Source organism: Neolamprologus multifasciatus, chromosome 6, assembly GCF_963576455.1.
Source record: "Neolamprologus multifasciatus chromosome 6, fNeoMul1.2, whole genome shotgun sequence".
Taxonomy (NCBI): domain Eukaryota; kingdom Metazoa; phylum Chordata; class Actinopteri; order Cichliformes; family Cichlidae; genus Neolamprologus; species Neolamprologus multifasciatus.
In genome coordinates, this window is record NC_140444.1 from 28,386,678 (window position 1) to 28,403,481 (window position 16,804).

Below are 16,804 nucleotides of genomic sequence, written 5' to 3' on the forward strand. Positions count from 1 at the left end.
CTTCCAACATGACAATGATCCAAAACACACCGCCCGGGCAACAAAGGAGTGGCTCCGTAAGAAGCATTTGAAAGTCCTGGAGTGGCCTAGCCAGTCTCCAGACCTCAACCCCATAGAAAATCTGTGGCGGGAGTTGAAAGTCCGTGTTGCTCAGCGACAGCCCCAAAACATCACTGCTCTTGAGAAGATCTGCATGGAGGAATGGGCCAAAATACCAGCTACTGTGTGTGCAAACCTGGTAAAGACCTATAGTAAACGTTTGACCTCTGTTATTGCCAACAAAGGTTATGTTACAAAGTATTGAGTTGTATTTTTGTTATTGACCAAATACTTATTTTCCACCCTGATTTACGAATAAATTCTTTACAAATCCTACCATGTGAATTCATGGATTTTTTTTTCACATTCTGTCTCTCACAGTTGAAGTGTACCTCTGGTGCAAATTACTGACCTCTGTCATCATTTTAAGTGGGGGAACTTGCACAATCGGTGGCTGACTAAATACTTTTTTGCCCCACTGTATATACTTACAATACATAGTTTTTTGTTCAATATTGATAGTTTAATAATTAGAAATCTACCCTCTGGATCTATAACTGTATCGAGTACTGTAAAATTAACATTTTTATGTATTAAAATTGCTACTCCTCTTTGTCTAGAATTATAACAAGCTGCAAACACATTAGGAAACTCAGGTGTTTTAAGTTCTTTTAAACCTGTAACAGGTCTGTGAGTTTCTTGTAATAAAACAACATCTGCCTGTGGTTTTTTAAGCTGGTTAAATATCTTTAACCTCTTTCCTCTGGTGCCAGCCCCATTTACATTCCATGTGACAAACCTCAGCATGCCCATAATTGTGTGTGTATGTCTAATGATGTAAGCTGGGTGTTTCGTTTAGACGGGTGGAGAGAATGTGGAAACATCACTTGTTTGTAAATAGAAAGAGAAAAAAGTGTGGTGATAGGCTCCATAAGTCTGACTATGTGTGTGACTATTCACTAATATGAACAAGCGTGGCTTGCGTATGTGTCCTGTAAGTCTGTGCTTGCTGTGAGGCTGTTGTAAATGTGCTGCCGTTGAGCGCATGTGTTTGCGTGATCGTGGTGTGAAAATATGGAGAAATAGAGGGTGTTGTTTGTAGGTGAGTGGGGAAGTAGGTGATCACTGCAGTGAAAGACAAGAGAAAGAAAGAAACCACATAAACTGTGAGCGACAACAAAAAAAAGAAAAGAAACGGAAACATTCCAATTAAAGTAATGACGGAGGGTGATGGTGTTATATCTGCTATGACATCATACTGATATTACTAGGTTAATCCCATGTTAAAGGAGAAAGTGTGAATGAATAAGAAAAGAGTGTAGCGGGTTCTTATCTGGAGTGCAGTCAATATAACCACGGTGTGGTGCCGGGGTCGCGGTAGAGCTGTCCGTCCACGTAGAGCCGGTCCATGGCGATGACAGCACGGGAGCCTTTCTGGATGAAGCTACGTCGGACTGGGAACAGGACCTTGCGTCGTTCCAGGATCTCTTTGGGGAACTGGTCGTTCACGCTGAAGTCCGTTCCTTTCAGTTCCCTGCCGCGACTCTTCACCTGTTCCTTCTGTTTGAATTGACCAAATTTGGCCACAATAGGACGTGGTCTCCCGGTCCGCGACCTCACGCCCCCCAAGCGATGCACTCTATCGAAGGCAATGTTCTTTACGGTGTCCTCCGGCAGCTTCAGGTGGATTTTAATGAAGCTTTTCACCGTTGCCTCCGCGTCCTCTCCGGTAGATTCTGGAATACCAGAAAAAACAAGATTATCTCTCATGCTACGGGCTTGTAGATCGATAACGGACTCTTTTATTTTTTTATTTTCAGTGTTTAGCTGGGTCACGTTATCGGTGAGAGATTTGACCGACTCCCGTAGCGTGGCATTTTCAGCTGGCTGAATTCCAGGGATTCTCTCAGAGATTTAAATTCCCGGTGTAAAATCTCCACCAGGGAGCCTCGCATCGAAACTGGACAATCGCTTGTCGATTGACTCCAGGATATCTGCGATGTCTTTGCCGGCAGGCGATGTTGTGCCGGGGGAGTCTGCCGGGCGACATCTCTTCGATGACGGCATCTCGGTTTTGGCCGGGAAAGATGCACTCTGGGCCTTCTTCATTTCTAAATTTTGGAAGCAGCGGTCGATGTATTCTTGGGGAGCGTCTAAACTCTCCCCGTTGTCCTCCAGGGTGTTGGAGATGATAAAACAGATGTTGTTAGTTATATGACAGTTGGTTAGTTTATTTGGCAGTACTGAAGCTTAAGGAAACTTTGTTAAACTCTACGCTACCATTCGCTTTTTTTTCCCGGCGTCTGACGTCACCTACAACATGGGTCGCTTACCTTACCCGTCACTTCCGTCACTTACCGCTCCTCCTGCTTGTTCACCGGCATCAGTACTTACAAATGGAATAATAGGGCCTCTTTTTGAACTAGGTAGAGGAACTAGGCAGGGGGCTCCCCACTCCGTTTTTGCTCTGGCCCTTGAGCCGCTGGCAGTGGCTATTCGTAGGGAGCCCAATTATCCAGGTGTTAGTATAGGGAGAGACTGTCATAAACTGTTGTTGTACGCCGATGACATTTTGCTTTTTATATCAGACCCAGAAAAGTGTTTTCAGTCCTTGCAGGTAATAATAAATACGTTCTCAGATATTTCTGGTTACAAGATGAATTGGACCAAGTCAGAGGCCTTTCCGCTAACTATTTATTGCCCTAGGTCACTTTTTCCAACCGGTATGTTTTCCTGGCCTCAGAAGGGCATTAAGTATTTAGGCATTACCTTCTCGCCTCACCTGTCAGACGTGATAAAGATCAATTTTGAACCTCTACTTAGCGATATGAGAACAATCCATGTTCTTCTGAAATACATCAAACAATTTGACCAGATTTGCAAAGCATTTATATGGAGTAATAAAAAGCCTAGACTGAATTTGAGAAAACTGCAGAAACCAGTAGACAGAGGTGGGTTAGGAATGCTCAATCTACTTTTATATCATTATGCTTTTTCTCTTAGGCATTTGGCACATTGGTTTTTACCCCCTGAGAAAGCGCCTACTTGGTTCTCCATTGAAAGTACTGCATGCTCGCCATTTACACCATTTTATAGCTTATCAACTAATCTGTCCCCCCACATCCAATCACATCTGGTATTTTCTCATTTAAAAGAAGTATGGAAAAGAATGTCCAAATTATTCCAATTTGACCCACATCTCAACCAATCTGCTGGTATTTGGTATAATCCCAAACTTTCTATCACCAAGTTACCCTTCTTTTGGAAGCTCTGGTTTCAGAGAGGTATAACAGTGCTGGGGGATCTTTACAAAAACAGTACATTTAAATCATTTGAAAAATTTGCAGAAGAATTTGATTTACCTTGGCAGGAATTTTGGAAATACCTGCAACTAAGACTTTTGATCGTTAATACATTTGGCTCATGCACTGAAAAAAAGGGATTGGCCAGCTCTTGGATTTACGTAAGCATCTTGCGTGTATTTAACACAATTGCCTCATGCTTTAAAGTTAAGTGTAACTATATAGTGTAGAAACTACATAATATGCAGAGAGGGTAGATTAAATTGTTCATATCATGTTCAAGTGAAGTAAGTCAATAATATAGCAATGTTAAATCCCGCGACACTGCACGGGATTTCAGTCTCGCACTCTTTGGATCGTGGTTTCAGGAAGGCATCCATCTCAGTCAAGTCGAGCAGCCACCTCTATTTTTTTTGGTATACCAAAAAAAGTAAATTGGGTGGTTGTTACATTAAAAAAGTCTACCTTGTAATTTGAACACAATAATTTCATGTTTCTATGAACGTAATTAAATCATGTAGGATTTGCATGGAATTCAAAAACTTAATTTGTTCTTGTTGAGATGACAGGATACAATCTAGTAAGAGTGGTTAGTTGCTGAACTCATGAAATTCACAAGATCGCACAAGATTTCAAACTGCAGGAAAATCACTGGAGTTATAAGAGGCAGAGAACTACACACACACCACGTGCATGCTATTGCTATTTATTGTGGATTAACCTGTCGAGGACAAAAACAAAAAAATTCTGCATCAAATACAGGAAATCATAGCTTTCCTGTATTTCCTAGATTGTTGGCATGCTGGTTAGTGCTGTTGCTTCACAGTAAGAAGGTCCTGGGTTCAAATCCACATTCTGGCTAGTTTGCAGTGGCTTCTCTCTGGGTATTCTGGTTTCCTCCCACAGTTAAAAGTCATGCAGTTATTAGAGTTAGGGTTAACTGGTGATTCTAAATTACCCGTGAATGTAAGTGCACGTGGTTGTTTGTTTCTATGTGATAGACTGGTGAGCTGTCCAGGGTGTACCCTGCCTCGTAACCTATCACTTCAGGGTTATTTCCCAGCCCTCCTGCAACCCGGAGGATGGTAGTCATTGTAAATCCATTCAATTTTTATGGTAACCAGACTGTAGATTTTGTTGAACATTATGTAATATGAAGACAACATGTAGTATTTAAGTGACCAAGTAGTATTGGGGTAAAAGTTATTGAATAGTGTTGAAATAAAATGACAAAATTGTGAAGGATTAAAATATTCCAAGAGCTCAACTTACTTCATCTGAACATGTTTCAATCGTGTTTTATGAACACAAAATGCACAGGTTTACTGAATATGAAAAAGTTGTGTTGATTTAACTCAGTTGTTTAGGTTTCTGCCAAAGCAAAACATTTGTGTGCAACAAATGTCCACTATTGAATCAAGTAAATCCAACATGGCCTTTTTTTCAGTGTGCGCAAAGTTCCCTTTAAGCTGCAATATTCTGGAGGAAATCAAAAAAATCTTTGGCCGTGGACAAGAGGCATCAGCTTATTACAAAATGCTTTTATTAGCTTCCAATCCTAACACACTGTCCCTCAAAAGAACGTGGGAAATGGCTTTAAATCTCAGCTTTACACTGAGGAATGGGATGGCATTCTTAGGAATCTGAAAAAATGTCATGTGAACTGCGTTCAAGATTGGTTCAATTTAAGATTTTAAATAGAGTTTACTGGACACCCTCACTGTTGCACAGGGTGGGTCTAGCGATTGACGATGCATGCTGGAAGTGTCAGCAGGATAGTGGCACACTTTTACATTTGCTTTGGGGATGCTCCAAGGTCCAAGATTATTGGATTCATATTCACACTGTAGTAGAGAGGGTTGTAGGCCAAGGGGTCCCATTTATGAACAGTCTTTATGTACTAGGAGACCCTTCAGCTTTGGGTCACTTACCTACTCCTCTTGCTCATTGTGTACAAATGGCTATTATTCTGGGGAGGAAGCTGTTGGTGAAAGAGTGGAAGGCCTCATCAACTCCTGCCTTCTCTCAATGGTATATTTCTTCGGGACAAGTGGCAGCTTACACTGAAAAAAAGGCCATGTTGGATTTACTTGATTCAATAGTGGACATTTGTTGCAAACAAATGTTTTGCTTTGGCAGAAACCTAAACAACTGAGTTAAATCAACACAACTTTTTCATATTCAGTAAACCTGTGCATTTTGTGTTCATAAAACACGATTGAAACATGTTCAGATGAAGTAAGTTGAGCTCTTGGAATATTTTAATCCTTCACAATTTTGTCATTTTATTTCAACACTATTCAATAACTTTTACCCCAATACTACTTGGTCACTTAAATACTACATGTTGTCTTCATATTACATAATGTTCAACAAAATCTACAGTCTGGTTACCATAAAAATGGAATGGATTTACAATGACTACCATCCTCCGGGTTGCAGGAGGGCTGGGAAATAACCCTGAAGTGATAGGTTACGAGGCAGGGTACACCCTGGACAGCTCACCAGTCTATCACATAGAAACAAACAACCACGTGCACTTACATTCACGGGTAATTTAGAATCACCAGTTAACCCTAACTCTAATAACTGCATGACTTTTAACTGTGGGAGGAAACCAGAATACCCAGAGAGAAGCCACTGCAAACTAGCCAGAATGTGGATTTGAACCCAGGACCTTCTTACTGTGAAGCAACAGCACTAACCAGCATGCCAACAATCTAGGAAATACAGGAAAGCTATGATTTCCTGTATTTGATGCAGAATTTTTTTGTTTTTGTCCTCGACAGGTTAATCCACAATAAATAGCAATAGCATGCACGTGGTGTGTGTGTAGTTCTCTGCCTCTTATAACTCCAGTGATTTTCCTGCAGTTTGAAATCTTGTGCGATCTTGTGAATTTCATGAGTTCAGCAACTAACCACTCTTACTAGATTGTATCCTGTCATCTCAACAAGAACAAATTAAGTTTTTGAATTCCATGCAAATCCTACATGATTTAATTACGTTCATAGAAACATGAAATTATTGTGTTCAAATTACAAGGTAGACTTTTTTAATGTAACAACCACCCAATTTACTTTTTTTGGTATACCAAAAAAAGTAGAGGTGGCTGCTCGACTTGACTGAGATGGATGCCTTCCTGAAACCACGATCCAAAGAGTGCGAGACTGAAATCCCGTGCAGTGTCGCGGGATTTAACATTGCTATATTATTGACTTACTTCACTTGAACATGATATGAACAATTTAATCTACCCTCTCTGCATATTATGTAGTTTCTACACTATATAGTTACACTTAACTTTAAAGCATGAGGCAATTGTGTTAAATACACGCAAGATGCTTACGTAAATCCAAGAGCTGGCCAATCCCTTTTTTTCAGTGTGGGGGGAGGGAGGTTGTTGTTGTTTGTTTGTTTGTTTGTAATATTAAAAACCTACGGTGGCCCCTAGAGACAAAGCACATGCAAAATCCAAAACACATGCAAACTCCAAAACACATGCAAAATCCAAAGCACATGCAAAATCCAAAACACATGCAAAATCCAAAACACATGCAAACTCCAAAACACGTGCAAAATCCAAAGCACATGCAAAATCCAAAGCACAACGGAAGTGCTCCAGGACGCTAGGGGCAGTGTTGAGTTTTTGTTACCTAGTGGCTACATAAGACAGGAAGTTTCTAATGACCAGATTTGGTGTGTGGCAATAAAAGGTAAATGAACCTTTTTTTTTTTCTTTTTTTTTTAATTATTTGAGTATATATTAGTGTTTGTGTATAAATCAACAACTAATACACATATGCTCTCAATTGTGTAATTGAAGTTATCTAGGTAGTAGTGATGGTGAGATGAAGCCTCATGATGAACTGAAGCTTTCCACCCAATTGGTCGACTCATGATTCGAAGCATTGTGATGATTCATTTGCTCTACTGCGCCATCAAGTGGACAATTCAAGTGAAGCTGTGATTATAATGATGTGTAAACCTCTAAACTGAATAAATAAATTGTTTTCTTGGTTATTTATCCCGAATATTGTCTCAGTATGTCTGATACAAAAGAGAAAGTGGAAACTATCAGGACAGAGTTTTGGTATGATTGTGTAACTGTTAGCCTCAGACAGTCAGTCAATAGCATAATTCAGATCATAGATCAGTACATTTGCATATTTTTATAACTATAAAAAGAAAGCTGACACTTTCGAGACTTTATCTAATGTGTAAGCATCACATCAGATGCCTTAGATTAGAATCAGTGAGCTGTCGGCTTTCAGCCCCGACCGTGTCCGTGCTGTCTGGTGAGAAAGGCGACATCTCACTGATTCTGACACGTCAGCGCTTTGTGTTTACGTCTTTGTGCAGAATCGGTGTACCTGCTCTCATTTACTGTTTTAGCTGTTTGGTGGTGGTTGAAATGTAGTAATATTTATATTAAAAATCGATTCAGGATTTTAATGAATCGATATCACGTTATCCAAGCTAGAATCGATTTTAATCGATAATCAAAACCCGCTAGTACCTGTGTAATCATGCTTATCTACATCTGGATAATGACACAAACTAGTATTTGGCGCTTCACTTTTTAATAAACTAAAAGACAGAAATCAGATTATAGGATCTGTAGTGTTGTTTATTTATATTATGGTGCTTATCATTTGTGATATTTATTACTGTGTGCATACTTCATTAGGAGAGATAAAATGAAATAAAAAATCTCTTCCTTCCTGGTTCCATCGAAGAAGAAATGCTCAAGTAACTATGTAACACGTACGTAATCCAATTCCACAACACAGTGTGATGGGAAATCAGCTGTGTTTTTCTGCCCATTTTATTTCGAATCTGGCGCGAACCGGTGAACCAGTCCCTGAATCAGTCACGTGGTACGGACTGCCCGCGAGGCCTCGAACGTCACTGCATACGTAATCAAAGCAAGCCTCGATACGCGCTTCACAGAAACGCCCCCGAGATTACCCGACACACGATTCGACGCTTCGACACACAGGACACATCACTACTAGGTAGTTGTGTTTTGGAAGTTCAGTTTTACGCTAGCAACGTAGCTGTTGTGTTGGAAATGCGTCTGTGTATATACACTTTAGCTTAGGTCTGCCCTTTGCCGTTTTAATACTACATTTTAAAAGAAAAATGCTGTTTGTTTCAGGGTAAGAATGTTTTGTCCATATTGTGGCTATAACGTGGGAGAAGTTGTCAAGTTCTGCGGTTCATGTGGCAAACATATTGAGTTTTTGGCGTTTGTCGACAACAGTAAGTATTTCACAAATAACATATTAAAAAAAGGTTGTCTCAACCAGTTCACAAAACTGCCATTTGGCTGTTTGTAGTTTATTTACATTTGAATGCAGTCCTTATTTACTATATTATTTATATGTTATATAAATTGCATACACGTTATTTTGCAATCATTTAAACCAGTAAGGTATATATCTGTGAAGATTCTTAGTCGTCCAGGTTAGGGTTATAGTTGTAGACTTTATTTGTCTTGAATTTACTGAGGCCCAAAGAAGCAACACATTAATTTAGTTTAATAATGAGACAATACATTGGTTTTAAAATGTCAATGTTATTTAAAACTGCACATTTCTTGTCTGATGATCTTTTTTATCATTTCCCTTTTTTTTTCTTCTGTTTATAAGGATCAATTCAAGAAAACATTTCCATCGAAGACCTCATTCAGAAATATTTCAGAGACGGTTACTCCTATAATGAAACTTCAGAATGCAGAAGATCAGTCTGACCACACTTAAATGTAGATTAAGAAGTTTATCACTGTTCCGCAAAAAACATTACTCAACTCAGGCCTTGATTCGTGCTGCAATAATAGAAGAGCTGAAGGGACCTGGTCAACATTATGGATACCGTTCAATGTGGCAGACACTGCGTCAGAAACACCATCTTTCTGTGAAAAGGCATGATGTCATGGTGATGATGGCAGAGCTTGACCCATCTGGAGTCCAAAAGCGCTCAAGGAAAAAGTTTGTACGAAGAGTTTACGATTCACCTGGACCAAACCACACTTGGCATGTTGATGGATATGACAAATTAAAGCGGTATGGTTTGACTATCAGTGGTTGTATTGATGGCTATTCGCGGAAGGTATTATGGTTGGTTTGCGGAGCAACTAACAGCAACCCAGAAGTCATAGCTCAACACTACGTTCAGTGTGCTTAAGAGTTGGGAGTCATACCAGTGCGACTTCGCACAGACTGCGGCACTGAAAATGGGACGATGGCAGCAATGCATTGTGCCTTACGGTCATCTCATCAGGATTTTTTTGCAGGAGCTGCCAGTCATATGTATGGATCTTCAATAACAAATGAAAGAATTGAAAGCTGGTGGTCATACTTCAGAAAACAGCGGTAGGTTTTAAAATTTTTCAAGAAACAACTATATTAACCAGATAAAAGTGTGGCTGTAATATATAGTCTGTGATGCAGAAGCCTTGATGTGTATCACACCACCTTTCCTTTATAGCTTCAATGTGTAGCCATTATGTTACATCCAAGTATAAGATATAAAAATATAAACTGTAATAGTCAATAAAGAAAGTGAGATGAATAGAAATCCAAAATGCACGCACTTTACATCAACTCAAGAAACAATTTCAGAAACGTAAGAAATAGTGAGGCTTTGAAGGCTGGTGATTTGTGAACTGATGGTATGTTTTTGTCTCTTTTAGAACACAGTTCTGGATGGACCTTTTGAGTGACATGAAGGAAATGCACCTCTTTAATGGTAGTCATGAACACATGTGCTTGGTGCGCTTCATTTTCATGGCTGTGCTTCAGAGGGATCTGGATGAATGCAAAAGAAAGTGGAACACGCACCTGATCCGCCCAGTCAGCCAGTCACGCTGTCCATCTGGTAAACCGGATGTGATGTATTACCTGCCTTATAGGTTTGTATCACTCTTGTCAATTAAAAATCAAAATTCTGTAATTTAAGTAGAAATCACAAAAATGAATTTTTTTTTAGCACCTTTTAATCTATAAATGGTAAATGTCCTGTATTTGTATAGCGCTTTTCTAGTCCCTAAGGACCCCAAACGCTTTACACAACCAGTCATCCACCCATTCACACACTGGTGATGGCAAGCTACATTGTAGCCACAGCCACCGTGGGTTGCACTGATCTATGCACTTGATCATATAGTCTTCTTTTACTGTATGGTCATAAAAAACAGACACCACAGTGTTTGTACCACCAAAAATTTGGACTAAATAGGTCTACTTTTTTCACATGTTGATTCCAGTGCTAAAATTTATGAAAAGCTGTTTTATATTATCTCCTTAAATACATGACAAAAATCTGCCAATGTTTTCAGCAACTCAATTGTTCAAGACAGGTAGTTACAGGAACTCTGACCACCTTCTATTCTATTCAATGCCATAATACAGCCGATGGTCTTAAGTAAAAGCATATGTTCACTTTAAGCATAGTTTTTTTTTTTTCCCCTACAGAGACAAGGATGTTGTAGCGTTTTCTTAGTATTTTAATAGTAAAAATTTTCCTTGTACAAACTTTTAGGTTTGGTGGACGCGACTATGGCCTTGCAGTTGGACATCAAGAGCTGAGCCAGTTCAGGATGAGTTCAACCCCCAATTTCTGTGGAGACCCTCACCTACAGGAATATTTTGAAGGACTAAACAGTGGCTTCAGTTCATCACAGACATTGGAATCTTGTGTGGAGAACTACATCAGACTAAAAAGACTTGCTGGGTTGTAATGCCAAGGTTCCCATACATCCCAGAACTGTGGATTCCACTTTGTGGTTATAATAATGCACCACCTGCACTTTTGTTAAGGCTAAAAAAAATGTTTTTTGCTTCAAGTAGTACACAATTATAGTTCATCAGTTTATAGTCACTTAAAAAAAATAGCCTTTGTGTTTTTCCAAATAAGAATATCAGTTGTGACAGTGAGATCAAATAAATTATTTCTCCTAACAGATGATATTGTGAAGACTCTTAACATCCACGTTAAATGCAAGACACGTCTTGGTATTATTAGCTTTATCAATACAGGTTGATATAAAATAAAGGAGTAAAAATACTCTAATTTAAGTAATAAGATTTATTGTTAACCTTAACATGGCAAATTACACTTTGCACTGACATACTGTGTAAAATGTACAATATCTATGAATATATCTATTCTAAATGCTGAATAGTAGTAAAGGGAATTCTTTCTAAAGCTAAGGGTACTCAAACTAATCATTTCAAATCACAGACATTTACTTTAGCATTGTAACTAAAACAAAGGCCTTGGCCCAACAGATATCTAGCCAATTTCTTTAAACAAACCTTTTTGTATAAGAACAAAAACACAGTTAAAATGAAGACTATATTACAGTGTGAGGATCAAACTGTAAGTCGATCAATACAGACCAAAACCAGGAGAGTTTAATATTCCAAAGTCCATATCATCCTGGAACTGCTTATATGACTGAGCCATTGGTATCACAATGGTGTTTGCACATGTTTTCCCAATTGGGAAACGTGATGCATCACCAAACAGCAATCTTGGTCTTGGTTCCATTCCAGCTGGTGGAATGCTGTTTAGGCCCGTGGCAAACATCAGTATGTCTTGTAGGGAGACTGCTGTTTTGGTATCTAGAATTAAATAGAATGTAGCTAAAAATAAATCTGTATTTTCTAAAAATTTCAAATACAAAGCAGAATATCAGAAACTTGAATCCTCAAATGTTCCAAAGTATTATGTTTTTACTTTTTTTCCAAGATTAATAGCACAAACACCCATACCAGTTCAATATAAAATAATATAAAACAGCAGCTCTGTGGTGACTTACTATTGCAGTACAATTTTTACATTTTAAACAAACTGTAAAGGTGATAACTGGACTCTGTTAGTATTGTTTAGGTCATGCTAGGTAGCTCCCCAATAGCCACTGCTGGCAGCACATTCATCCCCCAAGGGATGAGTTAAATCCCCCCCCCCCCCAAAAACAAACAAACAAACAAACCAAAAAAAACAAATTGTAACAAGAATGTGTATGAGATTCAACTGCTAAAAGACAAAAAAATTGCTTCTGTTCTATAGCAGAAATATCACCTGACAGTTTAAACTTAAAAAAATATATCATAAAAGTAATATTCATGAAAGAGCTGCTTTATTGGTTTGCACTGATCGTAATAATTTGTTTGCAGTACAAGTTTTGTATTATACAAACCTTCAGCGTCTATCAGATAGTCTCGCCAGAATCCAAGCACCCTGGTTTCTTCCTGCCGTCTTGAACTGCCAGGTTCGCTCAGGACCACTGTAAACATGTCCTCTAAAAAAATCAGATGTCAGCGGCTCTGGTCTTGTACACATGAAGGGCTGGAACAACAAAGGATGCTGCTGCAGGGCATGGATTACACCAAGTGTTGCGAGGCCATCCTTAAATCTAAAAGGGGAAAATTGTCATCAGCACTACAATAAAAACATGAAAAACACTTTTTGAATGTTTTATTTTAATTATTCCGAAAGCACAATGAATTTTACATACTTTATTGATCCTAGGGGGAAATTAGATCTCAGCATTTAACCTATCACCCTTGGGGTGAGCAGTGAGTTAGTGCTGGCTGTCTTACTCAAGGACACACCTGGTGTGTGGGCTCTCATTGAACGTGCTACCTTCTGAATCCCAGTCTGATGTTTTATCCATTGCTCCACCATGCCACCTTCCGAATTTATATTTTACCATCTGCATTTCTATTTATCAGCAAGTGAATGTTGCAAACTGGAGCTTAAGTTACTTCAGCCACAATGTTGCAAATGCATTTTCAGTCAGTACAGTACGGTTTATTCTCAATAAAATCAATAATGTAAAAGATCAAACTACCTACAAACATCAAATTTGCACTGCATTTTTTTAAGGTACCTGCCTAAACATGGTCACTGGCTGAACTTGTGTTTGCAGCTTTGTCCAGTTTTATGCGGGGACTGATAAGTAACAAGAATTCTAATAGAATAAGTGTTTAAAAGTTTGAAATTTGATCTCTGTCCTCGCAGCTTCACATGATTTTTTCCATACTGAGTAAAGCACATGCATGATAACTCAAAAACTTTTTGTAAACATTAGGCTCAAAGTATAATTAACCATGGAAACAATAAATAAAAAGGGAAGATGCAAAACTGTAAAATTAAGCAAAAACATACATATTATTCCAAACAAATTTGGTCAAAAGAATAGGCGGCTTCTGTAGCTGTTGTCTGTTATCAATTCAGTATAGTGTTGCTTATGGTTTAAAAAACAATTTTGTTACAAAACTATTATTAAAATAGTGTAGCTACATTGCCCCATTATTTAGTATCAGTCCAAATACTTACAAATATGTTACCTTTGGATTGAGAAGTGGTTGCGGTATATGATGTACCACTTAAGGTAGTCCTTAATGATGTTGCCTTTACCATCTAAAGAGTCCGGAAATCCATAGCAGCCAGCTGTCTGCAATAAGCTGCAATGCATTTCAATGCACCCATGGAGTTCCTTCAGTGTTGCAGCATTGGATATCTAGTGTTTACATAAGAAAAAAAACAAAATTGCAGTATCACAAGGTTGTGCATGACGTTCACATAACAGTTATTTTAAATATAATTACTAGTGCACTTCAATGTTTGGTCTATATTTTAAAGCATGTTATTCTGGTATTGTTTTCTACTCCTCTACTTAAAGTCAAACATTTATCTTTGTTCATATAGCAGTACATAGGGTCCATCGGCCATGTCCTGGTTAAAGTCCTTATGTTTTTTCACGCTGGCAGACAAGATTTGCTCAGTTGACCAGTGAGAATGAACATCAACCGGAAGTGACTTTCCTCGAAGAGGTCTTATACCATCACAGGTCCTTGTCATGATGCCAATCTGTATCTAGAAATGAGATTAACAATAACATGTTTTTACATCTTTGCTCCTACATGGTCTTCCCTGTCTTCCATTTTATTTCTGATCTGTAGTTGTGCTCCAGCTGTGCTGTGACTCAAAAGACAACATTAGCGACTAAATCTAGTTTTAACAGGGGGCATATATTATTGAAGGAATGTTGACCAAAGGCTGACAATTAAGAAATTCAGATCAGGTTAAAAATTGTAAGCCCTGTATCAGTGGTGAACTACAATCCCCAAGAGCGGCAACTAGATCATTTCTAGTTTCTTCAACGTTCCCCGAGCAACACTAATGTCCAAGGTTGTGATTAACTGAACACACCATATACAGGTAATGAACAGCAATCAGCCTCAAAGTAAATTAAACAGAGATAGTGGGGGGGGGGTCCTTAGCTGTAGAGGACATAGTTGGCCACCCTTGCAATATATACAGTTCCTTTCATATGCATATGGAAATTTACAGTGATGCCTTGGCAGTGCTACAGGTAATTTGGATTTTGTATTAGCAACAAAAGTGGTCAACTTCCACGTTCAAGTTTATGACATACCTTCACTGGTTTCTGTTCCTTCTGTTCCTGGTGTTTCTTTGAAAAAAATGCCTTTCTTTCCCTTTCTTTCACATCCCTAAATTTTATAAATGACTCCACTAATGATTTCCCAGCTATAAACAGAAAAAAAAAAAGTTATCATTTTAGGGAAGGGACAGTTAAGAAGATTTATTTAATACAAATATGTTTTTTACCCTGTGTAGACTGTATAGTTGTGCCAGTCAGGATGCTGGAACTGGTAGATGGAAGAGCTGCTGCCTCTTCACCAAGGGCAGGATTTCTCGACACAGTGCTGGTGATGTCCTTTAAAAACTTGATGTTTTTTCCACATAGACTACAAAAGGCAGGACTGTCTGCCAAGAGGTGTCCACAGAAGGGACAGTACATCTGTAAAAATGACCCCCATCAAATGTTTTACAAAATTAAGATTCACTACAACCCACAGAAAATACAAGTATTTCACATCTTACATTAAGACTCCTGAATGCACAGACATATATGCGCAACTCCCAAAAACATATGTTTTTGGGAGTTGCGCATATATGTCTGTGCATAAAAATCTAAGTGTAATATTACACTTAGATTTTTATAACCTCTCTTGCAAATACTTGTTTGACTATGAGAATGTTTTTCAATCAATTACTCAGAGCAAAATATTAAAATAAGATTACATATTTTATCTTAACTTTCGTTATATATATGTATATAAACTGCACAACATGCTACTTTTGATGTTTAGCAAAGGACAGAAATCGCTAAAACATTACGTTTTCATACTTTTATCCATTTTTTAAAACCAGTTCTCTATGAGCAAAGCATGAACCGAGCGTTCATAGTAATAAAAAAAACGAATCAAACTAACAACAGTTTGCACATTACCTTTATTATGAGGCGTGGTTGGTCTATCCTTGCTGGTGTTTTCCGCTGGTATCCATCTCCGTGTGTTTGCAACAAACTTGCCGTTTATTTTGCAAATCGAGCTCAACACTGCCCCTAGCGTCCTGGAGCACTTCCGTTGTGCTTTGGAGTTTGCATGCGTTTTGGAGTTTGCATGTGCTTTGGAGTTTGCATGTGTTTTGGAGTTTGCAAGTGTTTTGGAGTTTGCATGTGTTTTGGAGTTTGTACGTGCTTTGTCTCTAGGGGCCACCGTAAAAAACTAATAAAGTTCAAGTGGGGAAAAAAGAAAGAAATCGTCAGCAAATAGAAAAACCCAGGAAAAGCAGACAAAACACAAGTGAAGTAGGAAAAATTAAAACAAATTAGAAAATAGAAAACAAAAACAGAATTGTTTCTAGGGACACAATGCTAAACAGCTAATAGCAAGCATGTATTATATGAATCATGTGATTTTTAAATTCACATTGCCTTGAATCTTTTTCTTCTTCTGCTTCTCTTGAGCGCGTCTCAGTGCGGTCCTTTTTAGGTTTTGTGCCAGTGCAGGGGCTGTCGGACATTTGAAGACCGCGAACGTTTAAAAGTAATAAGCTTTCATATGTGTGGATCTAGAGCAAAGTGAGTGAAAGCGAGAGCTGTGTGTCAGTATCATTCATTCATCTCTCCTCACTATTTCCCCTGTTTAAGGACACAACAAGACTACATGCTTGTTTGGCCTGTGATTTTAGACAGTTGTTGGGAAGTTGCTAGGCAACGCCGTGACGTCGCGAGCACGCGAAATGAAAGTTTTGTGGAGGTGAATAGACGATGTTGTCCAGAAATGTCAGATAGGCTGCTGTGCTGAGGTTTTATCCATGTATAAATGCAACAAATTGCAATCTGTGAGCAAAGGGCAGAGATTTCCTTTAACATGGGTTCAGTTCACTCTGTGATAATTCGTTATGCAGTTTTTTCAGATTTATTATTTATTTATTCAAAAATAAATGGCCTATTATTTTGTTTATTTATATATTTATATATATATATATATATATATATATATATAATATATATATTTATATTTGACATGACATTTATCGCTATTTTTTTTTAAATAAGGCACACATGTTATCGATAA

The 16,804-nt window shown here is 38.4% G+C and overlaps 1 long non-coding RNA gene and 1 pseudogene across 3 annotated transcripts; one reads left to right on the top strand and one right to left on the bottom strand.

Moving 5' to 3' along the window:
- The first annotated feature begins 6,763 nt into the window (after window positions 1-6,763).
- LOC146517211 (uncharacterized) lies at window positions 6,764-11,051 on the top strand. Of its 2 annotated transcripts, none has more exons than XR_014874671.1 (5): window positions 6,764-7,057; window positions 8,503-8,606; window positions 8,996-9,718; window positions 10,039-10,257; window positions 10,887-11,051. It is a non-coding gene; the product is annotated as an uncharacterized LOC146517211 (long non-coding RNA). The 2 variants fall into 2 exon arrangements; XR_014874670.1 differs by lacking the exon at window positions 6,764-7,057 and adding an exon at window positions 7,078-7,175 and having other exon boundaries at window positions 8,360-8,606.
- Window positions 11,052-11,526: 475 nt separating this feature from the next.
- LOC146517212 (G2/M phase-specific E3 ubiquitin-protein ligase-like) lies at window positions 11,527-14,034 on the bottom strand (annotated as a pseudogene). Its single transcript, XR_014874669.1, has 3 exons — window positions 13,703-14,034; window positions 12,550-12,765; window positions 11,527-11,971 (listed from the first exon to the last, which is right to left on the bottom strand). The product of XR_014874669.1 is annotated as a G2/M phase-specific E3 ubiquitin-protein ligase-like (transcript).
- Window positions 14,035-16,804: the final 2,770 nt, after the last annotated feature.